At 44.2% G+C, this 25,423-nt stretch overlaps 1 long non-coding RNA gene across 2 annotated transcripts; it reads right to left on the bottom strand.

Annotated features, from left to right (window-relative positions):
- Window positions 1-20,890: 20,890 nt before the first annotated feature.
- LOC126993087 (uncharacterized) lies at window positions 20,891-23,912 on the bottom strand. 2 transcript variants are annotated; one of them, XR_007747341.1, is made up of 4 exons: window positions 23,835-23,912; window positions 22,577-22,674; window positions 22,159-22,278; window positions 20,891-21,079 (listed from the first exon to the last, which is right to left on the bottom strand). It is a non-coding gene; the product is annotated as an uncharacterized LOC126993087 (long non-coding RNA). The 2 variants fall into 2 exon arrangements; XR_007747342.1 differs by lacking the exon at window positions 23,835-23,912 and adding an exon at window positions 22,883-22,919.
- Window positions 23,913-25,423: the final 1,511 nt, after the last annotated feature.

The following is a 25,423-nucleotide window of genomic DNA, read 5'->3' as shown; positions in this document are numbered from 1 at the left end:
GTAAACGGCGGGAGTAACTACGACTCTGAAGCGTTAGCCGAAGAGTGCACGTAGGTCGAACCCAGGAAGCCTGGGCTAGACTGGAACCATAGTTACTTCTGGTAGGTGGCCTCCACGTGGTTCCCGCTGGATGCGCAGGGTTGGGGCCTACCCGTCACCCCTCTAATCCCTGCGTAACCGAACACCTACCTCCCAGCGGCAGTTATTCTGACTTATCTTATTTTCGCCAATTCCAAACCAGGATGGCGGAAGCTGCTGCCGGTCGGGGCCAAGACCGCTCCCCTACCTGTCCAGAGTGTGGCTTGACCTTCGCCTCATTCCCGGGGCGGAGGTTACACCAACGAAGAGCACACCCAGAGACATTTCACGCGGCGCTCTTACAGGAGATAGTGACCCGGCCGAGAGCCAGGTGGGACCCAGAAGAAGTCAGCCTGATGGCCACTTACGAAAGGGACCACTCTGAGCTCTCGGTTGGCGAGCTGTGCGCTAACATCCGCGCGCAGGTTCTCCCCCACCGTACTCTAGACTCCATTACGAGTCACCGGCAAAACCGGGAGTAAAAGGACTTTCTGCGATCACTGCGCAGGAGCCCGCGATGGCCCCGCCCACCAAGTGCCGTCGTTGGTGGACCCCCCGTGAGGGCCCGAAGAGGGGGGGTAAGAATAAAAGAGCGATCCGATGTTGTTGCCGTCCCGGAAGATGTGGAAACATCGGGGTAGCTGACACCCACTCACCGTTTGCGGGGGGGTGAAGAGGTTGAGAGCCTGCGGAGTATTATATTATTATTTAATATCACCACGAATTTAGCATACAATCAATGGAAAAAAAAAACCACGCAGATGTGTTTACTGTCTCAGTTTTGTATACTTGCACACCTGATGTGCGCGAGGTCACCTGACATATACGACCAATTAACAATTATTTTTCAACCTGTAACCGTCACCTCCACGAGAGTCCGACTGAGTCCGACTGACAGTCGCTCTCGTCGTCGCCCGTCGCTGTAAAGGCTAGCTACATATATAATTCCTTTTAAGGAAGCTGAAAATCAAAAAAACTTTCCCGTTACCCCCCCAAGCCCGTTACATTTACATGGCGGCGCAGGGGGGCTGCGGCTGCCTGTGCTGTGTGTGTGTTTCCTGGGGCTTGTAGGCTGACGTAGCGTTTGCTTGAAGCTGGTGTGTTGTGTAGGCTGAGCTGCTGACTTGCCTGTAGAGTTGCTTATAGCTGGTGTGCTCGAGGCTTGTAGGCTGGACGCCTGTAGAGTTGCTGCTGGTGTGCTCGAGGCTTGGAGGCTGTAGAACCTGTAGGCTTGTAGGCTGGACGCCTGTAGAGTTGCTTGTAGCCGGTGTGCTCGAGGCTTGTAGGAGAACGAGGTAGCGAAGGCACAGGCGCGGGGTGACCGCTGCCAACCAAATGTAACACAGGAACCCTAGGCCAAACCATCAGCGGAAGGCTGCCTTTTGCAATATCCACGGGAATTGTTTTCATGATTCAGACAGTTGTTCTGCAATACGAAAGGCCAAGGAGGAACAGAAGTACAAGTCCTCAGCGGACAGTAAACCACACTCCTCTTCTCAGAATAAAAAGACATGACTTCGTGACAGCCCCGAGGCGTACATCCAAGTGTCCCTTAAGGAAAATACTAATTGGGAGCAACTTGACTCCGTCATTGCCGCCTTGGGACGGACAAGCATAATTGCCCTCCCTTGCAAGGTGGGCAAAATTTCACTCACCTTAGCGGTTGACACAGGTGCCACAGTCAATGTCATCTCCGACTCCGCTTACAGGTCTCTGACACGACAGGCGAGTGGGGAAAATTGGCCGCTCCAAGAGAACGACCTGAATGTGGTAGGCGTGACGGGCACCACTTTGGGAATCCTTGGGCGAGTACCACTAACAGTCAGCTTACATGAAAAAGTATGTCCCTTTCGAGATTTCTTTATGTCTCTAGCAGGTTTGCTTTACCTGTGGATGGGATCTTAGGATTAAACGCCATGAAAGACCTGCACATCGCCATAAACCCTGTAAGCAACGCGATCGTGTATCAAGGCCGACGCATACAGGGGATGGTAAATCCATCGCCTCTGTCACCTGTAATCCCACCCTCAGAGGGGGAAAATGACCAACCCACCACAGACTCAGGGACTGCCACCGCCCAAGTGTCAACTCTTACGGTCAAACCACACGAAACCATTGCAGACTTGTGGCGGACAGTAACGGCAGTCGTAGAAGGTCCTCATATAGTTCCGGATCGTGCTGCAAAACTTGTTAAAATCCGATTGCCTAACGCCCCTCCGACGGGCAGTGATGTGTGTATCGACGGAGCTCCTCACATACACCGCGTGACGGTGGAGGTAACTCTTGCGACAGTCAAGGAAGGAGGTTTTGCAGAGACATTGGTAATAAACACGTCTGGATCCCCTGTATCCTTAAGACACGGTGTTCGATTATGCCAGTGTCTAGTGTATGGGAGAAATGTCGCCCCGGAACCAGCTGAATACCCTTCAGCCCAAGTCTCAGGCATAACCTCGGCGTGTCAGGCTTCTCCCGAACAAGACACAGCTAATTTAGAGGCATTCCTAAAAGATGCACACTATTCCGAAATTAAGCCAACCTTAGTCCAGCTTCTGGAACATTATCGGGGGGCGCTTGCTCTACCAGGCGAGCCGCTTGGAGTTACGCGGTGTGCTGAACACCACATTAAGTTAAAACCCAATACAAATCCTGTATATATCAATGCGTACAAGCTCCCCCACAGTCAGAGGGAGGTGGTGCAACAACTTATCTCTGAAATGTTAGAACAAGGTGTCATCAAAGAATCGAATTACCCGTGGAATTCACCCTTGTTTCTGGTTCCAAAGAAAGACGGTTCTTATCGCCCTGTGATTGATTTCCGACCGTGGATGATCATTTTCCGCTTCCCGTTCTTAGAGATCTTCTGATGTGTCTCGGTAGAGGAAATAAAGTCTTTACGAGTCTTGATCTGGTCAGTGGCTACTGGCAACTGCCCATGGCCCCCGAGTCACGTGAAATAACGGCTTTCAGCACGCCTCATGGCCACTATGAGTGGACGAGGATGCCGTTCGGGCTCAAAGGAGCTCCCTTGACCTTCCAAAGGACAATGAACAATATTTTTGGTGACTTGCTGGGCAACTCTGTCTATGTGTATTTAGACGACATCATCATAGCAAGTAAAGACGTGCTTGCACACATGGAAACAATAAAAGCAGTCTTACACAGACTTCAAGAGGTCGGATTAAAGCTCAAAATCACCAAATATGAATTTTTAAAGCCTCGGATCAAGTTCTTGGGGCATGTCGTGGACGAATTCGGCATACACACAGTGGACGACAAAATAAAGGCTATTGCCGAGTTACCCCAGCCAACGTCTGCGGACAAGGTACGGTCTTTCTTGGGTGTCGCAGGTTATTACAGGCCTTTCATTAGGACTTCGCAGCACGCGCGAGTCCCCTAACCCATCTTTTAAAGAAAGACGTACCATTTCAGTGGCTCCCAGCTCAACAAACGACTTTTGAGGATTTAAAGAAAGTGCTTACACAGGCTCCGGTCCTTGTCTTTCCGGATTTCAAGGACCCCTTTCAGCTTCGTACCGACGCTTCGGCCAGTGGACTAGGAGCTGCGCTGATGCAAACAGATAAGTCCGGCAAAAAGCATGTGATAGCGTTCGCCAGTCGAGTACTTACAGCACCGGAAAAGAACTATTCTGTTACCCACCTAGAGGCTCTTGCCATTGTGTGGGCTCTGAAGCATTTTCGTGACATTGTGATGGGGTACAAAATTGTGGTGTATACGGACCACGCGACCATAACTGATCTTTTCAAGGGAAAAAACCTACACGGTCGTCTGGCAAGATGGTTCTTAACGATCCAAGCATACAATCCGGAGATAAAATACATCACCGGGAAAACAAATGTGGTCGCAGATGCCTTATCTCGGAATATTCCGATAGGCGCGATTACCACCCCAGAGGTCATCTACAACTTCACTTCACCTGAGCTACACACTGCTCAGCGAGACCACCCTGTGTGGAAGAGGTTAATTTACGCCCTAGAGTCGGGAGACGAATCTAACCTTCCTGAATTGCCAGTTCCCTTTTCACAATTCTTCCTATCAGAGGACAACCTCCTTTGTAGGTCATGGCCAACCAAACCGGTACCTATAGACCAACTGGTCATCCCAGACAAATATGTCCCCGTGACGCTTACCAAGACTAGGGAATCAAAGGCACCTTCTAGTACCAACTCTCTGACTCTTTTTCAACTACTGGAGGATAGGATTCTGTTCTTACGGGGAAAAGTTGATGAGGTAAACATGGATTATAATTTTCACTCAGTTCACTCTCGGGTAAAGAGGGGGTTGCTCAACATCGTTGGGTCCGCCTCAAAGTTCCTTTTCGGTACGGCTACCGACGAGGACGTTCGCGATTTGCGGGACCACTACGCTCATGTACTTTCCTTTGCTGCTCGAAATCGCAGGGTGATCAACGCCAATTGTAGAAAACTTGCGCAATTGCATACTAACATTGAGGAACTGCTAGAGCAGACAAATAAGATGGTAGAGGTTATCAACATAGTTGTCAAACATATCGACCAGGTGAATCAGTTTCTCCTCCTGGATCAGGCCTTGCATGTATTGGAAAACGTCATTAACTCCGTCGCAACGGCAAATCAGCAGGTTATTAGCAACTTGGTTGATGCAGCGCACGGTAGAGTCACACCTGCCTTGTTCCCTCTACACGATTTGAGAACGACTGTCCAGATCGGGTATCAAAATTATAGCCTAACGCCCTTATTCACCCCGGACATGAGTCAATATTTTTACCCCTTGATTGAGTCCAGCCTCACCCCTGATGCCATAATTATTCATGTTCCATTTCAGACGGCGGACGTGTTTGAGGCACACGAAATTGTCCCGTTCCCTTTTTCAGCAAAGGACAGTGTGTTAGCCCTGGACACGTCCCCGTCTCTTGTTCTAATCGCGAAGGATTTCGCTCTGTATTCAACGGGTAGCTACTCGCTCTTGCAGTATTGCAAGGAGACGGTCTTCGGGCGATTCTATTACTCTGCGTCTCTCTTTGCCTTCCTACCAGTTCGGGGAGGGGTATGCGAGATCGCCCTCACCCGCGTGAACGCGTCTGACGCTCTTTCCCTGTGCCCCTTCAAGCAGCTAACACCAACGCCTGTTTTCCATAAGAACTTTCAGGGTCTGCATTATTTTTATTTTCCTCAGTCATTCTATGTATCGGTCATCTGCAACGGGTTACTGGTCACTATGCCATAGCGGAAGCATGCTATATCCGCTCCACTAACATAACAACGTACCCGTCCCGGATCCGTCTGGTTTTCACGGCCAATATTTCCCATCGAGTGTTTCCTCTACGGTCTCTCTGACATTCATTTCTCCAGCATCTCGTATGTGACTAATTCCCTTAATTCATTGTCTTTCGCAAACAAAACAGAGTTTGCGGAAACCCTGGAGGAAACGCTGCCTGATTATTTGCATATCCCCTACCTGTACCCTGGATTTTTGGTACCAATGTTTCTGATGTTCGTCAGTCTCGTCGTCATGTGCTACCTTATTAGGAGAAACTCTGTCCTGCACGATTATTTGGTTGTGCAGACACGGCGACTGGATGCAGGGAGGCCACTGGCAAGGTAGTTTTTCCTTTTCTCAGACAAGTCAGGGGACAGAAACCTGGCTGCTCCTATACTTAACATTGTACTATGTTTCACTTCTGTATTTTTTTTAGAAGCTAGATCAACGTTTCATTGTCTGTAACTATGCCAGTTGATAGCTTCTTATACATGTGTCCTTATATTTATCTTTTGAGAGGTTTCTTATGTTTCATGTCACACACGTTGTGGTTTCCCTCTCACTGTTTATATTATAACTCCACATCTGTTCTTACATAGCCAGTGTTTTAATGTAATTGTATCATAGGCAGTCTGCTTGACAAACTCCCGCTATGTATGTTCATGGTAACTAGACTGCTATTTAGATTTTTGTATATCGCGAGGTCGCAATCACTGGTAGGTGACCGAGCAGTGTTATAGTAGGATATCAATGTATTATTATTATTTAATATCACCACGAATTAGGCATACAATTGTCAATGGAAAAAAACTCACGGCAGATAGATCACGCCACCTTATAGGAATGTCGTCCGTCAGTGTTTACCGTCTCAGTTTTGTATACTTCGCACTCCGATGGTGCGCGGAGGTCACCTTGACATACGTGACCAATTGTAACAATTATTTTCCAACCTGTAACTCGTCACTCCTTCACGAGAGTCCGACTGACACACAACGACAGTCGCTCTCGCTCCGTCGCTTCTTCTACATAAAGGCTACGAATATAATTCGCCTTAGGGAAGCTGAAGTCTTAATCAACACCCTTTAAACGCCTCCCGACAAGCCCGTCACAGGAGGACGACAGGGACCTCGTCAGGGCCCTGGAAGAAACCGTCAGGACGGCCTCGGAGCAACTCTCCATAAATATACCTAGACATTTGGCAGATATCCAGGCACAGTTCGATGCCTGGGTCCCTCCTCGCCCCCCACGTGGTGCACCCCCAAGACCGGAGCACCACGGCAACCTCACACCAACGAGGTTAAGGAGGAAAAAAATACGTAGCCTTCTAAACCCAGTACAGGTGGGACAGAGGCCGGGTGCTGAAGAAAGTTCTAAGTGGGGATGATCGTCTCAGCACCCCAGCTCTTCCAGAGGGTTCTCACACCTTCTGGAAGGAGCTGTTTAGTCGGCCGAGTCCGGAGGACCGCCGAACCCCGGATCCCGTTAGACGGGTCAGTCCATTTGTGATGGGCGCCGTCTCGGAGGAGGAGGTTGAGGCGGCACTGAAGGCCACCCCGAAAGCATCGGCACCGGGCCCCGATGGTCGTCTCATTAGCGACCTGGTGGGCCTAGGGACTGCCAAGCTTGCCTGGGTGGTCAACGGGTGCCTCTGGCTCGGGGCCCTGCCCCCCGACTGGGTGAAGGGCAGAACCATCTTGCTGCCCAAAGTGCCAACTCCATCGGCACCAGGGGATCTTCGGCCCATTACCATCACTCCCCTGATAACAAGGCTGTGCAACCGGATCTTAGCAAGACGGCTGGACCGGGATACGCCTCTGCCCGCGCAGCAGAAGGGCTTTAAACGGGAAGAAGGCTGCGCCGCCAACATTGCTGTCCTAAGATCGGTCATCAAGGCGGCGCAGCAGAAACCCTCTAACCTGTATGTTGCGTGGGTAGATTTCAAAAAGGCGTTCGACTCGGTGGGCCACACCTCCCTGCTAGCAGCGTGCAGGAGATGGGGCTGTCCATCTCTAGGCTCACCGAGTTCATCTGCCAAATGAATACAAACGCTGCCACCGATATTGACGGAGGCGTCCCCACGAACATCCAGAGGGGCGTCCTCCAGGGGGATCCCCTCTCCCCCTACCTTTTTAATATAAGCCTGGAGTGGGCCCTGGCTACTCTCCCCAACAACATCGGGGTGAAGGCAGGTGGCAACACCATCAGCTACCTCGCCTTCGCCGATGATGTGGCGCTGCTGTCGACAACCCGAGTGGGCCTCCAGGCCGCGCTCAGCAAACTTGCTGATGCTGCGCCCCTGTTGGGGCTCGAGATGGGTATAGGCAAATGCGCCACTCTCGGCATATCAGCTAACAAAAAGAAAAAGACATGGGCCCAAGATAGTACCCCCTTTAACATCCAGGGGAGGCCTATCCAAGCACTGGCTCCCGGGGAGTTTTATAAGTACCTGGGTGTTCAGTTGGGCGCCGGCGAAGGGGCAACGGCGTACCGCGCACATGAAGACCCTGTGCGCAAGCTTGGTAGGTTAATTAGAGCACCGGCAAAGCCTCAGCAAAAGTTCTGGGGCTTACTTAACATCATTATACCTCAGCTGCTCTACCTACTGGTCAACATGGATTCTACGGCCGGCCAGCTAGGCTGCATCGACCGGGCCGTCAGGCGATTTGTCCGGTCCTGCCTCCACCTGCCCATGGATACCCCTCCATGCGGCGGCAGTGGATGGGAGACTTGGCATTCCATGCCTGGCCACGCGGGTCCCTCGGCTTAAGGAGGATCTCCTCCAGCGGTTGAGGGCATCCGAGGACCCGGTGGTGACGCATGCCGTGGAAGCCGGTGGGCGGATGTCTCCTCCGAGCAGTACACCTCGCTCGAGGAAAGCAGCTGAGAAGAGTCGGTGGTCCAGGCAGCTCTATGAGGCAGTCGATGGATCGGGGTTAAAAGACGCCTCTGATTCTCCTGCCTCGGCGAGCTGGGTAAATGACGGTACTCTTCTCCTCAAAGGGGGCGATTTCTGCAAAGCGGTGAAGCTCCGGGGCAACCTGCTTGCCACGAAAGCCCGTTCTGCGAGGGGGAGGCGGGTTAGTCCAGCAGATCTGTGAAACAAATGTGCCTTTGGTGATACAAGCATGAAATTTGGCACACTGCTAGGGCAGTATCTTAGAAAGATTTTTGGATATAGGGACATTCCAGATACTTTCCAGGGCCAAAATGGCAGCCATTTTTCAAAATGGCCGATTTTTTGTTGTACGTGACTTAGGATACATATGAATACAACCATATTTACTTATTGAAGAAGCATACTAGTGGTTTTATTCAACTAAATATTTATTGTAGCAAATAAGAGACAGCAAATACTGGTGACAAAACGTAAATAAACCATTTATGTGGTTATTTTTGGGTGCATTTTTGTATTTTTGGATGGTTTTTTTCAACAAACTCTTAAAAAAACTCTCATCAAGTACCATGGAATGACTGTTACTATTTAACACTCTTGAACTGAGAGGAAGTGCTTCTGTTTGGACCTAACATCAACTTACATAAAACAAAATTATAAAATTATACAAATATACAGAAATAGTCAAAATTATACAGTGGAACCTCTAGATCCAGGTAACAAAACTACTATATGCATTGATGCATGTGAACATGTTATTATACATGGAATTAGCATTTGTGATATCTCTTGTCCAAATAAATGGTTCTAATCTATCGTACACTCCCCACCACAGTGACATAGAGCTGTGCACTGGAGTGCAGCCTTGGCACACTTGCACTGTCGTCTGCATCCCTTTTTGCAGCCACACCTTAGCAGTTGCCGACATGCATCAGTTGCTTCTGGGAGGGTTGTCCAGTATACGTCCCAGCCATTATCAGTGTGAACCCACCCCCAGTCACTGGGCGATGGAAGCTCTGGTGTGGATACCATCATCTGGCTCCAACAGTAGCCGGCTTGGTAAGCAGCTCTCTTGATGTGCTGTTTCAGGGCTTCTCGAGTTGGTGGGAGAGCATCTATTGATCTGCCAGTCTGGGTGAACAGGTGCTTGCGACACTCATTGACATGTTCCAGACCACTGGTGCGATCATAGAGCAAAACAACAAAACGCTCCAGTGCATCCACGTGGTCATCTATCGCTGAAGAAGTTGGTGAGGCAGCCAAGGCACAGAATGCTGCAGTGATATCAGTGACCTCATCACAGGCTTTCCAAGTTTCCCATGCTTTTTTCTTCCCCCTGCCTCCGAAGCTTGAAACGGTATCACATCCAGTGACGGCATGGAAGAATGGCAACCCTTGACACTTGTTAGGTCCCAGTGCTGCAGCCATCTCGTGAGCGGCCAAGAACCTGAAGTTCTTTACTGTGCCAAAGGCAACCCAGAGCTCATCAATGTCCAGACGTCCAGCTGCTGTCACCGCAAGAACCACGACATCAGTGTCTACTGTGCGGATCGATACTTTGCTGTATCCCTGCCTCACAGCGTCTTCAACATGAAGTAGCATTCTTGTATCAGCCTCCTCGTGGCTACAAGGGGCAAGGCCAGAAACATCTCGGGCCTGTGTACAAGCAACATCTTTGTGGTGGGTGCTGATGACTTGTTTGTCTGTGTCTGTTGTTCCTATCCTGGTGGCTAGGAAGTCAAACAGCTCGATCTTGTTTTCATCTGTGCGAAGAAAGGTCTTCCAGTTTCCAGGAATGGAACTAGATGGCTCGACTCGTCTTCTGATGCCTTTGCCTCGCTTCTTCCTAGTGCCTGCCTTCAAACTGTCTGTGAGGTATTCATCCCAGACAATATCCACCCTGCTGGTATGCTGCAGCTGAGAGGTGATGAATGGCAAGAATACTTGTGATGCATAGTCGTTGAAGGTCTTTGCTGGGCCCGGTGGCAGCATATTGATGATCGCTGCACCATCAAGTATGATGACTTCAACTGCTGGGCTAGCAGCAGCAGCAGCGGTAGCAGCATTCTCCTGTGGACGGACCAGATCTTCTAAGCAGCCAACCAGATCAGATTTTGTTCCAAGTCTCATCTTGCCCATGTGTGACAGTGCAGGGGGACATGCTTGGTTCTCGTGTGCGAAGAACTCATCGAGATCTCCATCACGTATTTGGGACGCAATGAACAACCTAGAGAACAGGGAGCAGTCGTTCTTCAGAGATGAAACCTGCAGCTGTGTTCTTGACTTATCTCTGACTGGAGGTCGGCTGAAAAGAGGGAGGTTGTTTCTCTTGATTGGGTCAGTGATTGGCTTTGTCTGGTTGACAAGTCTCTTATGGACATAGGAGTCATGTTGTTCTTGTCCCAGCTTCTCGATCTCGCGTACAGTGTTGATAACTGCTGGGTCTGCCAGGTCTCTGCTGTCTAGCACCAGGAGATCCTTGCTGTCATCACAAAATGGGTTGCCCATCTCCACTATGACCTGAGTGAGTGAACGCACATCTCTAGCAAAGGCTACCTGTGTGTGCTTGGTCTGCTCGTGGTGTTTGTGATCAGCCTTCTTGGTCTCTGATGTGGCCTGGAACTCAGCGATCACTCTGGCCATCTCAGGACCAGACACCATCCAGCGCCGTAATGCAGCGGGATTCTCTGTCAGGCCTACAGCTCCTCCGTCACCCTTAACTAATGCGTTATTCTGCTCATGGGCTTGGTCGATGGCCATTTCAGAAAATGCATGAGTGGTCTTCTTTACTGTGAAGTTGCCAGCAAGAAACTGCTTGTATACACTTGGATGTTTGGTCGCCAATGTCACCATGTCGCGCAGGTGAACTGGTATCCACCTGGCGTAGTTGGTATGACCCAATGCGAAGAACCAGGGGACAATCTTGCTCAGGGCATCAATGTATAGCAGGAAGTTCCCTTCACGGATCGATCTGACGTAGATTAGGACAGTCAGTTCCAGCTGTAGAATGATCCACCAAAAGTGGAACTGTGGACTAGCCTGCACACGTTCAGTACACCAGTCTTCCAGATCCTGTCTCTCATTTGCTCCTTGGCTAAAGGCTTCCTGTAGCAGAAGATAGAGGCTACTGGCTGTGACCTGGTGAGCTCGCCGAGTGCGTGTAACATGGGCAGCCTTCAGGAAAGAATCAGCAGTACCAGCTGTAGCGACTCCTGCTTGCACCAGAGCTCCAGTCCACCCACTGCTATCCAGAAGATCACCAAGAGTTTTCAGTGCAGCAATTTCAATGTGGAGTCCACCAAAAAGGCATACAAAGTGATCTTCTCCATGTGTTTCTGGCCATCTCCACTGGATCTGTTTGGCGAGGGCGTACAGTGGCTGATCGACTGTCAGGACGGGGATCTGACCAGGGTTCAGATTCTCAACTGCTGTCTTGATGACGTCCATGGAGTGACGAATCATTGTGTTTTGCACCAAGCACATATGACTTTGCTGACCTTGTAGGCAGAGTTAAGTTATTCGTGGCAGCCATTTTGTAAAATGGCCACCATTTTGACCCTAGGGGTAATCTGGAATGTCCCTATATCCAAAATGTTTCCTAAGGGTATGCTCTAACTGTGTACCAAATTTCATGCTTGTATCATCAAAGGCACAAAACTACCAGAATATTTCACAGATCTGCTGGACTAGGTGGATGACATCAACTGTGACCTTTGCCACAGACACCCGGAGAGCCTGGGCCATATTATGCAGCGATGCCCTGCAGTCCAGGTTACTCGTACTCGTCGACACGATCGTGTCTTGGATTATGTCGCGGGAAGGCTAGAGGATGCGGGCTTCCGAGTACGGAAAGAACCGGCCATTCCAACCACGGCCGGGGTCCGCATCCCGGACATCGTAGGCTCCCGCCAAGACCTGGGCTCGGTGGTGCTTGATGTACAAGTAGTCGCTGATGCGGCCGCAGGGGATTTGTACACAGCCCACCAAAGAAAAATCGCCTACTACGATGTTCCTGACATCAGGCGATGGGTCCAGGTCGAGACAGGGTACCCTCCAGTAGTTTCCTCCATCACATCAAACTGGAGACGTATCCTTGCCCCCCACACCGTGAACACCTGGGAGTGCCTCGGGCTTAAAAAGACGGATCTCAAGGTCCTTGTCGCCCGAATACTCGAGGGGGGGCTAAAAATATACAGGGACTTTACCAACACAAGTGGGGGAGCGGCCCACCACCCTGGCTAAGAGAGGGCCAGCAGTCCTGACGTGAGATGCAAACCTTTCGGTGTTGTGTATTTAGCTACTTAAAGAAACAGAGGCTGCGCTGTTCAGCGTATTCTCTTGAAAAATTAGGCGACGTTTGTTGGGAGCGTGCTACTTTAAAATTCAAAACTAATATTTAATAAATAAAAATATATAAAGTAATATAAATTATTATTTATTAATAAAGCTTAAAATAATAACTAATTTGAAAATAATAAAATTAAATCATTATAGCAAATACTTAAATTTAAAAACTTTCCTTGTAAAACAAAACAAACTTTGCACATACAGTAAAAAAATAAATAAATAAAAAAAAATAAAAAATAGCCAAATGCCTCGTCATCTAATTAGTGACGCGCATGAATGGATTAACGAGATTCCCACTGTCCCTATCTACTATCTAGCGAACCCACAGGCAGGGGAACGGGCCTGCGCCTAACAGCGGGGAAAGAAGACCCTGTTGAGCTTGACTCTAGTCTGATTTTGTAGAGAGACATCAGAGGTGTAGCATAAGTGGGAGGTCGTCACATCAGAGGCTTGCTCCGTGCGGCCGACAATGAAATACCACTACTCTGATCGTTTCTTTACTTACTCGGTGAGACGGAATCGGAGCTTCCCCACGTGGGATTGCCTCCTGTTTCTAGCCTAAAGCGGCGGAAGGGAGGGCGCGCTTAGTTTCGGCCTTGCGTTAGCCTGACCGGGCGTTCGCGCCCGTCGCGATCCACTCCGAGGACATTATCAGGTGGGGAGTTTGACTGGGGCGGTACATCTGTCAAACGATAACGCAGGTGTCCTAGGGCCAGCTCAGCGTGGACAGAAACCTCGCGTAGAGCAAAAGGGCAAATCCTGGCTTGATCCTGATTTTCAGTACGAATACGGATTGCGAAAGCAGGGCCTCTCGATCCTTTTGACTTTATGAGTTTTAAGCAAGAGGTGTCAATAAAGTTAACACAGGGATAAATGGCTTGTGGCGGCCAAGCGTTCATAGCGACGTCGCTTTTTGATCCTTCGATGTCGGCTTTTCCTATCATTGTGAAGCAGAATTCACCAAGCGTTGGATTGTTCACCCATAAAAAGGGAACGTGAGCTGGGTTTAGACCGTAACTCAGACGGGTTAGTTTTCGTCGATTTTGGGGGGCGGGGGGTGGGGGTGGGGTTCCTTAAGTAACACGAGTTTCTTACATGAGGTAGCGACCCCTAAGAGTCTTCTTATCTCACCCGGCTTGTGAGTTCTCGGACTGGAGGTGAGGCTTTTTCGATGCTACTTAAGCCCATTTAAAAAAAAAAAAAAATTGTCACGTGAGTCCCAAGTGAGAAAAGGTCTCACTTTTGGAAGATAAGTCTGTCGCGGGACTGAGCAAAGGGTCCTAATGTCGCTACAGCCATAACCGCTGGATCTAATGGAACCGTGCATAGTGGCAACACCTTGTCTCTTAAAAAATATTAACACTGCCTTTTCTCGTCAATATAACTTCAATAACTTCGGTATACAGCGTCATTTTACATTACTTCTGTAATTATCTACATTACTTATGATTGAATTATCTAAATCAGTTTATCGACTTTTTAAGGAAAAAAAAGTGTTTTTTGCGTGGTCTAAAGTTTTGAATCATCTAAAAATGATTTCATTGACGTATCCTATTTATATCTGATTTGTATTGATTTTGGAGAAAAAAAAGATGACAATTAGTACTTTATATTAATACAAATTACAACATTGTACACCGTTTTTTTTAAGAAAAGTTATTGTAACCCGAAAAACTAGATCGTGTGTGTTATCCGTTGTATTGTTTCGACCTATTACATTTTAGCTGCAGAAGGTATTGCTTTTTTTTTTTTTGTATAAGTACACTTAATTTCACTTCTCTGGGCCCAACTGGGCCCAACCTACGCCATGATCACGTCCCCTTGAGCCAGGTGTACGTAGACTCGACAAGTGTAAATGAGTCCTAAACTTGCATCACGCTGCTACATTAGTTCCGAAACTCCAAACTTTTTTTTTTTTTTTTTTTTTTTTTTTTAAAGCATGCACACAATTTCCTCGTGCAAAAATAATGCTTTTATTTTTTGGCACGTAACGGACAGTTCCTACACTTTTTTTTTCCTAGTTCGGCTTTCCCTTTCATCCGGTAATCACTGGGCACCAATATGTGATGTATTGTTGCGTTATTCATTATATTGCGTTGTCGGCTACCTTAATTTTTAGTTTTTGCTCTGACAGGAATGTTTTAAAAATCAGTTACATACGAGTGTTAACCTGGTGTATGGGAACATTAGAAGTGGCAGCTTTGGAGAAATTTAATTTCCAGGTCTGTAAAATATCGAGGATGCAACGATAAACTATAATTTTATAAGTGAGATGACTGACGTGATTTTGAAAGTTGTAGGGCTATTTTTAATGACATGTCAGCTTTCAGAAGGTAATGTAATATGTACAAACTGCAAATTTTTCCTCCTCCATGCACCATGTTTACACCCAGCAAATGTACCGTGAGGTAGATTTAGACCACCGATTCATAAATAGTTCCCTTAAGAATACTATACCTTATGCCATTAGCTTTGCCTGCAATATCTCTCACATGAAGATTGAACATGATAAAAGAATCAACCCTGACCCCAAGATCTTTGTAGTTGTCAATATCTAAAATGGGTTGCTCACCAATTAAGTACTGCAAGAGAACAGGTGCACATTGAAAACTTCTACAAAAGTTCATTCTAACACTTTTGCTAATTGAAAAAGACAAACCCCAAAATCTACTTGTATTGAAGTTTAGGTTAATATATATCTGCAGATGAAGATGGAAACTGAAATAGCTTGGCATCTGCAAAGAGACAAAATTTACAATTTAAATAAAAAACAACATGATTGATATAGATAAGAAACAGCTAGGAACCAGTGACTGAACCCTGTGGGACATCGCTACCATCCTCAACTAGATAACTCTCACCACCATGCACAACCACTTCCATTTCCCTTCCAGCCATGTAATCATTCAGCCAACCCAGCAAACATATTTCAACCCCACTGCTAGCTAACATCCTAAGTAACAGTCTATGGTTAACGACATCAAATCCCTTTTTAATGAAGTAAAAAAAATATAGCATCCACTGACGATGATGATGATTATTAGGAAGTTTGTCTTGGCGCCGCAACTTTAAGGTCATGTGGCGCCGAATAAAATATTAAATAAACTATATCTTAAAACTATACCAAAGATTATTAATTAAATTGTAAAAAAAAGGTTAAAAATTAAACACGATAAAACAACAACAATAAAAGGTCAATAAAACCTACAGGAGGATGAGGACGCCAGCCTCCTGTAGGAAGCCATACACGTCTTTTCCCCCAGCACCAGAGAGATATATAAACTCCCATATCCACCCAGACACCGAGGGAGGTACCGCTCTCGCAGGTCCCCCAGACTAGGGCACTCGACCCGCAAGTCCCGGACAGTCAGGGCTACCAAACAGTCATCACAGTAGGGCTGAACTCCCCGGGATACGAGCAAAGACTATAGAAGAAAGATGGGAAAGCTTCTATCTAAAAGCGATAAAGAAAATGTGAGGCAAATATAGACCAGCAGCGCCATCTGTTGGGCCGACGCCAAACTATATCAAGTACGTCGTCTGCAGGTGTACGGTCTCCTCTTCATCTTCTTGTGACCGTATCGCTTTGTAGTTTGTATCATATGCGTAGATCTTATTTTTGACATTATGTATCAACAATATTTATTTTGTCATCAATCATTATGTATTATATGATTATTATATGCAATCTTTCATCAGTAGTGGGTGGTAACTGCGAGGACCATAGTTCATGGTGTATTTTACACACACACACACACATTATATATATATATATATATATATATATATATATATATATATATATATATATATATATATATATATATATATATATATATATATATATATATATATATATATAAAGCGTCTTCTATTTACGCCACCAAAGCAACCATGGTTTGCCAACTATGGTTGGTTAAAGGAACCAGAGTTGGGGCAACCAGCGTGTCATAAATAGAACGCGCCGCCAGCTGTTCCAGGCAACTTTGTAAACAATCGGCAGCTCTCCACAACTTTGACAATGGCGGCATGTAAAGACTTCGAGGAGTTCTTTCCAGCGCTGTGCGTAGCACTCTCTGAAGAAGTGTGCCACAATGAATCAACAGCTGACATGGTGCCTGAACTTGTTGGCAGTGCAGTTGTGGGCCTGACAGATATGTCGAGGTGAGTGAAACTACAATAATTACAGCAGCAACGGACAGATGCGTCCCCGGACCACGATGCATCCTTTCCATAGTCGTGCTATATTTGAAAGGTAGTCCCACCACCTACGAATGACTTAAATACTGTCTCCTGAAAGTGTAAAGACACTGCTGTACGAACGTATGGATCTCCCCAAATATACGCAACATGGTCACTTGGATATCTGACTTTTTTTTTTTCTCTATCATTTCTTTCCTCGTATCTTCACAGGTACTCAACCCAGCTCCCAAGAAACATTGAGAATATGTTAATTTGCATGTAATTTCTGGCCACTCTTTCAAGGAGTGATCATGATTTTAACACATTCATAATATTCTGCACACTAAACTGTGAGTGAGAGTTCATTTCATAATTATTTACAGTTATGCACCAATCATAACATTTAACAAATATTCGTGACAGCTGCTTTTAAGTTTTGTCACACATCATTAGTTTCCCCATTCTCAATCCCTCTAAAACTATTGATTTTCGATAAGAAAAAATCGGAAAACAATATGAAACTTGAGCTCTACCTAGTGAGACTATCAAACTTTTTGCAGTGAGTGCCATGTAGTATACATGTTAATAAATATATATCATACCTTTGTCCTTTAGTGACCACAGAGGGAAGCCTGAAAGTTTAATAAACTACAAAATTATCATATGGCCTTGGCCCACAACCATTGTGTCACCCAGAGCAGAGTTGTACCCAACCTATGTGTGCTAAACGATAAGTGTAGGTTATTTTAATTTGAGATTACATGCTGTCTGATATAGGTATCTGCCAAGAGTAGGCCTTCCCTCTGTTTGAGGGGAACTATGGCCTCTGTCTTGGGATTGAAGCTTCCTGACACCCATTTTTATTTCTTTTTTTCTTAAAATAATTTTATCATTATAGAGCAAAGACAGACATTATGATAATTTAAAGGTTAGCACTGGGTATGTAAGAATTACACATTCTTGTTTCATGCGATTGCAGAATACATCGAGAAAGTGAGGCATCGTTTGCTGATGAACTGTTGGCCATGGACGACAAGGACTTCTTTCAGCACCTTCGCCTGACCAAGCCTGCCTCTACATATTTGCTGGATAACATCAAGAAGGATGACACTCCACCGAGAACCCATGGCAAGAAGAAGGTATCTACCACTGAAGGTCTGTTGCTTACATTATGGTTCCTTGGCAACAAGACATCTTTTCGAGAGACAGCTTTTCAGTTTCGTAGGACAATCAGTGCTGTCCATCGACTGTTTTATTCCACTGTTCTTCTCATATGTGAATTGGCTAAGAAGGTAATCACATGGCCATCAGATATAGACATGACCCAGAATTAATTTGTTAAAATTGCAAATATTCCTGGCATAGTAGGGGCAATAGATGCAACTCACATAAATGTCCGACCTCCAGAAGATAATCAGAAAGACTATCTAGATCGCATGATGAACCATAGTGAGGTGTTACATGCAGTGTGTGATGCAAAAATGCGATTTACTCACATATCAACAGGATTTCCAGGAAGCATTCATGATCAGCGATGCCTTGACCTCTCCCATAATTTAAGTGCAGCAATCAAGACACCACCAAATGAATTTTTTCCCAGGAATGAGTTACACTTAGTTGGGGACTCAGGCTTTAAACTAGAAACAGCACTACTGGTACCCTACAAAGATATCGGCAATCTGACAGAGAAGCAACGCATATATAACAAAAAATTGTCAAAATCTAGAGTAGTCATTGAGAATGCATTTGGTTTTTTGAAAGGGAGATTTCGTTGTCTGAAACACCTTGAGGTAGATATAGAAAATGTAACCTCAATCATTGTTGCATGTTGTGTGATCCACAATGTAGCCCTTATGTTTCCTGATAAACTCACTGTGCCTGAATTGTCTGAATATTGTGATGACACAGACAATGAAGAGCATTTTTTTGATCCTCAGTCACATGCAGTAGAGAAAAGAAATTTCATATGTAACAATTTGCCTTAGACTACAGTATCAGCTTGTTGCTGGATTTCTGGGGTAGATGTAATAAGGCAGCAGCTCGAAAAGTGATCAGCCATGACAGAAGTTGAACTCACGTTCTAAGATTATGTGTATGCTAACTATGTAACCCCAGCCTCCCCACGTCACCTATTATGCATTTTTTTATTACTCTGAAAGGCAAATGAGTGTCAATAACTTTGTAGTGTTATCATAACCCAGTGATTAAATGTTATGATAACCTACCCAGTGGCCACTCATTTGCTTCTTATGAAGATGGAAATGAGTCCTTTAGATTCATTAGACACAATTTCAGCTGATAAATATTGTTTCTGCATAAATTGTGACATTAGTGCATCATGTATATGGAAGGAAAAGTATAAGGTGTGTTAACAGAGGAGGAGGATACAAGTAACTTACTAAAATAAAAGCCCTACTCATCAGTGGCACTGTGTACAAGTAACTAAATATAAATACCTATCAGGGAAGGATATTCAATAGGTTTGTATTTCATGCATTGAGTATCACATATTTATTGCATTAGATACTATAAAGTGTGCACTTTGGTTAATAAACTGATATAATTCATTCAATTGTTTAACCCTTAGGTAACTGTAAGTAGTAATAATTCTGCTGAATTATGATTTTCCGTTCTACAAATAATACTGAAAATTCTCTTAAATAAGACTCATTCCTTTTAAGTATATCAAACACATATTCCACTCCAGTGGTGAGAATCGAACCTGGACCTCCATCTACAAGTTAGGCAGTTTAAACATCAGGCCACAATGGAGTACAAAAGTAAGGCTACACCATTTGCTTTACTTATGAACTGGTAAGGGAGCCCCGTGGCCTTGTGGCAAAACTCCTGGTATTTTTTAGGTCTGGGTTTAATTCCCACCATTGAAGTAAATGTTACCTTAATTCCTTTGGCTTCTTATACAAAATAAACAGGGAACTACTGTGACATCCAGGCTGAAAGACATGCCATCATCATCATCTAGTGTGATGCCCTAAGTTTCCTTTTATGGGATAGTATGGCTTTTGAGTCACCCCCACTCTTGGGAGTTTTAAGCAATCACTTTACCAATATAACTTTTGCTCCTTGCTCTACATATTTTCTCAAGTTCTTCTTTGGTATCCCTACTGGCTTCCCTTCACCTATCCCCTGTTTTGCTACTGTCTAAAGTACATGGTCAATGTCTCTCTGCTAATTATATCCATACCTTCTCAGTGTTGGAAAAAAAGAAAAAGATATGACATTGATTAATTACTAATAAATTATTTGGTGGCTAATTCAGCCCAACATCCAAAACATTTTTACACTTTCAGTCACTGTCAGATTCATGTCGCCTTTTCCGCGATTTTTTTCCATGCATGGATTCGTAATTGTCATTGAATCTTCGCAATTCCTTTATAAGAGATTCACTGTGGTGTGCCCTAACGACTTCACTATTCTTCACAACTTCTGCATGCGTCTTCAGCTGATCCACAACATCCTGCAGCAGTCGTCTTACTTCAGCATTGTGTGAAGGAGGAGTTACCCTTTGCCGTCGGCTCCTACTGGGGCCAGCGCCTGTCACTGGTGTACTGGCTTCAGTATGGGTACTTGAACCAGCAGATCCAGTAACTCCTGTCGAGGGCCCTGCACCTGCCACTCCTATGCCGGCTTCAGCGCGTACACTTCGTCCAGTAGGTCCAGTACCACTTGTAGAGGGGTCAGCACTTGCCAGTGCTATGCTGGCCTCAGTGCGTCCACTTCGTCCAGTAGGTGCCACTCTTTTGCCACCTTCTGTGGGTGCACTTAGAACAGCTGGTGGTGGTAGTTCATGGTCAGCATCCAAATCTTCATCAGTTGGTGCAAAAGCAATCATTTCTTTTTGCAAAGAACAAGCCTATGGAAAGTATACAGATTACTATTAAAAGTCTGTTAAGAACAGGGGAAGGGGCAGGAATAAACTGTTATTATGAACACAGTAGTAGCACTATCAATTTGGCAATGCAAAGACAATAGATTTAGCACATACAAATGCAAGTAAGGTTCACAGAGTTTAAGGTAAAAGATTTAAATGTATGTACAGGAGGAAATTTAAATGTAATTCTTAACCTATTTTTATAGACAAAAATTTGAATTACCTACCATTGTTCAACCACTTTCAAAGAGGTTCCGTGGTTCAATGCTGTGGGAGCCCCGAAGGAGACCATGGAGAATGTCAAAGTGAGAAGGTTGAGGGATTGGTGGTGCCCCTGTTTTATTGACATTGTCTATGTATTTTTTGTATGCCTTCAACAGGTTACTCCACTTCTGCCTGCACTGTAATGCTGTGAAGTTCCCATGAGGCAACTGTAATGCAAGATTATGTATTAGTGATATTGCATAATATAATATTCATATCGTCAAAACGAGGAGGCCACTATATGATTTCGCATCAAATTCCATTTTCATACAAATAAACTGAAACAAGTGACATTTGTGCTATAAGTGGGTGTTAAATCATATGCAGTTCTCAGGAATATGAATTGAGACAATTCTGATAAAGGTGAATATTAGCAACATAATAATCTCTGCAAAACTATATTTTTACCTGCAACAGGCAAATCAGGCACTTATGATGAATAAGGAACATAATTTGAGCATCAGACTAACAAACACTTTAATGGTACACAATCCATAACAATATAACTTTCATGTTGCTAACAGTGCAATATCCTCAAGTATACTGCAAAAGGCCCAATGTGCTGCTAGTTCCACTTCTTGTTAAACCGTGAACACTGCAACTGTACAATGCATGCATTAATGTGACAGATGAATGTGCTGTACACAAAAAAAATTTGATACCTTTTTATTTAGCTCACTGGTAATTTTGCTCCACACCTTAATTTTCTTAGTCTTATTGTCATTCAGAAGTGAAATATGTGCTTCAACAATCTGAAGAAAAATTTATATTGCTAATGGAGACCAAACAACTGGACGAGGACCACCATGTGATGAACTGCCTTGAGTGTCATGCTGTGAAGCTGATAAAGACAAAGAATTTAAGCATTTATAATTTTATGCATCGCAAATCCCAAACTTGGATATGGATATGGGATTGCATATGGGATAAGTCCCATATGCAATGCAAACCCACACATAAATAAAGGGTGCAAGTTATGGGGACAGTGAACTCTATGAATTTGTATTAGGAGAGAAATGTAAGACAATGGTAACAGCTTATAATTATCATATTAGGGAAGATGCTACACCATATGATGTTAGTGCATCTCATGCAAAGAGTAACCATAACTGTGTTGTACAGTGAAATATTAACAGAAAAAAACATACTATAAATTAGTTCCTAAAGGTAAGAGGCAAGCAAGAAAAACCTATACACCAAAGGAATATACGTCTATAAAGCAACACTAATGTAGACGTAAACCTACATTGTGTACTTCCCTCAAAGGGGTGAGGGGTTCCTTCACATGTCACTTCAAGAGTTAACGGTTCATCAGGCGACTCAGAGACATCACCTTGTGAGCCTGATACTTCTACAATCAGTGCATCTGTGAAAAAAATAAAAAAATAGACTTCTAAGATTTGCTATTACAAGTTTAGCTTGATTGCTTATTAATTATATATATATATATATATATATATATATATATATATATATATATATATATATATATATATATATATATATATATATATATATATATATATATATATCTATATATATATAGATATTTAAGTCAATACTAAGGTACTAATTGAGATCTGCTAAATAGTTTTGTCATAACAAGTTAATTGTTTCTGATGGAGGGCATCTTAGAACTGACATATTGTTATAACTCAGTTTACCTTCTCTCTGTTGAACAAGGTGTGAGTGGGCAAACACTTGATGATCAATAATGTAGGTACTAGTTGGTGCCACCAAAGTACAGAAAGGACATTTATAACTGGAAAAAATGTAAAATATTAACAGATTTATGACATTGCTGTTATGGATGCCAAACAATATTCCCAAAATTTCCAGCATCAATAGATAAACCTCTTCATGACAATACTATTACATATATTTTTAATTCTTTGTGTCATGGTCCATCATTACAAAACTGTGTGTTTCGTAAAAAAAATTAGAACAGCCTCATGTCTTGTAGTACTTACGATGGACGATGAGCCTCTGCCATCTCTAGCAAGTAAGCAGTGTTATGTAATTACAACTGAAAAGTACGGAAAATTTATGATACTCACTGGCCACCATTTTGGTATTTACCTGTGTATAGAGTTGTGACAAGTTTGAAAGATTACCTAAAGGGATAATTTTAGCTCTAATACAGACACAAAAAAATATTCAAATGAACAATTGCAATTTTACTTGTCTCTATGACGATTTTCCCCTATAAATTATGTGAAATAAATAAGTTTTATGGGAAAGGATGCAGGCGCTCCAGCTGTACTGCCTCTAAAGGTAACCAACACTTTCAGTTACAGCCGTGCCTGTCTCATTGACTGCATTTTTTTATTAATATGTCAGCATTGACACCTATACATACCACCCAACTAGAAGCTGGCTGCAAGCTTGCACACCTGCCGTGGGTGGTGCTGCAGGCCAAACACCTGCCGCGGGTGGTGCTGCAGGCCAAACACCTGCAGCCGGTGCTGCTACAGGGCAAACACCTGCCGCGGCTGGTGCTGCAGGCCAAACACCTGCAGCCGGTGCTGCTGCACGGCAAACACCTGCCGCGGGTGGTGCTGCAGGCCAAACACCTGCAGCCGGTGCTGCTACAGGGCAAACACCTGCCGCGGGTGGTGCTGCAGGCCAAACACCTGCCGCGGGTGGTGCTGCAGGTCAAACACCTGCAGCCGGTGCTGCTGCAGGCCAGAATACCTGTCGTGGGTGCTGCTGCAGGCCAGAACAAATCCAAGCAAGCATGGGAAGAGTAGAGTTCCGCAAGTGTTTTGCGTCATCACTGATATTGAAGAAGAACAACTGATTTCTCGGCAAACTCCACCAGTTGAAATATCTCTCCACTCGAAAGAACACTTACGCACTCCATTCAGGTGGTGGCTTATGATATCTGACCAGAAAAGTACACTTATTTGTGAAATAACTCACCTTAAGGGACGCCTTGGTGTATCAGCTGATCTGCAACCACGATGGGGTTGCCAGACACCACCTCGACCAACCACTGTCCCGAGCGTGGTTGCCCCTCCGAGCAACTACAGTTGCCACAACCCGTGTTGCTTGGCGTAAATAGAACACGGAAAATCAGCTCCGAGCAACTCGAGTTGAGCAACCAGGCGTAAATAGAATATATATATATATATATATATATATATATATATATATATATATATATATATATATATATATATATATATATATATATATATATATAACGGCTATTTACTTAACTAAGTTAATTAGTGTATTTTGGACAAAGAAACAATGCTATAAAGGTGAAGTTCAGTTGTATTTGTCTAGAAAATTATATACAACAAATATATGCAGCCATATAGATACATGGCATGCATTGTGCATAATAGAAAATACATGAACACAGACGCACAAGCACAAGTAAATATGATAAAGAAATATTGGTGTCATAATAATACACAAAGTAAAGAAAGATAATCGGACAGTAATACAAAGCAATAGTCTCATGCAATATTGGAATGAGAATACTAAAGAAAATTACACAACAAATAGACAAGTACAGTCACTTAAAAAAAGTTACATAATACCAGGCCATATAAATTGGTCTATACCTGTCTTACACAAGGACATAACTTGAAGAAGAGTAAAGCAAACATGTGTAAAAAGCAGTCTAATTTAATGTCCTGTTTCAGTAAGATGCAGGATGTTTGTAATCATGTCTGATTCATCTAGCTGCTTTATTCTGTATAGCCTCTAGTTCATTAATATTATTGTGAGTGTGTTGATCCCAGACAGTTTTGCAATATTCTAAGTGTGGCAGAACTACTGTATTTTCAAAAGGAGAGTTGGAAAAACTGCAAAATTTTCCATGTTTTAGTACGGTGAAAGTTTTTTTCTTGTGGAAAACTATAGAAACCGCAAAAAAATAAAATAAATTGCAACAAGAAAAATCTATCTCGAAGCAAACACTTATCAGACAAAAAAACCTAACGCAGAGGGGTATTTTCAAAATATGACCATAAGAACATAATAAAATAAGAAAGCTACTTGAGGCTCTTTAACCTACACATGATAGTTCCTGTACATCACCTACACATACTATACTAATTCCACCATTCCTTCCCGTCCATAAATTTATCTAGTCTTCTTTTGAAACTCTCTATCGACTCTGCACTAACGATCTGACAACTAAGTCTGTTCCAGTCATCAACCACCCTCTATGAAAACCAATTTCTTTCCATTTCCTTGTTGAATCTACATTTCCCCAGCTTAAACCCATCATTTCTCGTCTTGACCTGACTACTACCTAACGACAAGATTTTTCCCTAGATCGAATTTATTATACCCTTTGAAAAACTGAACACCTAAATAAGATTTCCTCCTACACTCCTTACACATTACAAGATGAATCTAGCAACATTATACAATGAATCAATATTATAGCATGAATATAGCACCATTATACCCTGAATATAGCAACATCATACCATGAATATAGTAACATTGTACCATGAATATAGCATCATTATACGATGAATATAACACCA

Source organism: Eriocheir sinensis, unplaced genomic scaffold, assembly GCF_024679095.1.
Source record: "Eriocheir sinensis breed Jianghai 21 unplaced genomic scaffold, ASM2467909v1 Scaffold556, whole genome shotgun sequence".
NCBI lineage: Eukaryota > Metazoa > Arthropoda > Malacostraca > Decapoda > Varunidae > Eriocheir > Eriocheir sinensis.
This window is presented reverse-complemented; position numbering and strand designations above follow the sequence as displayed.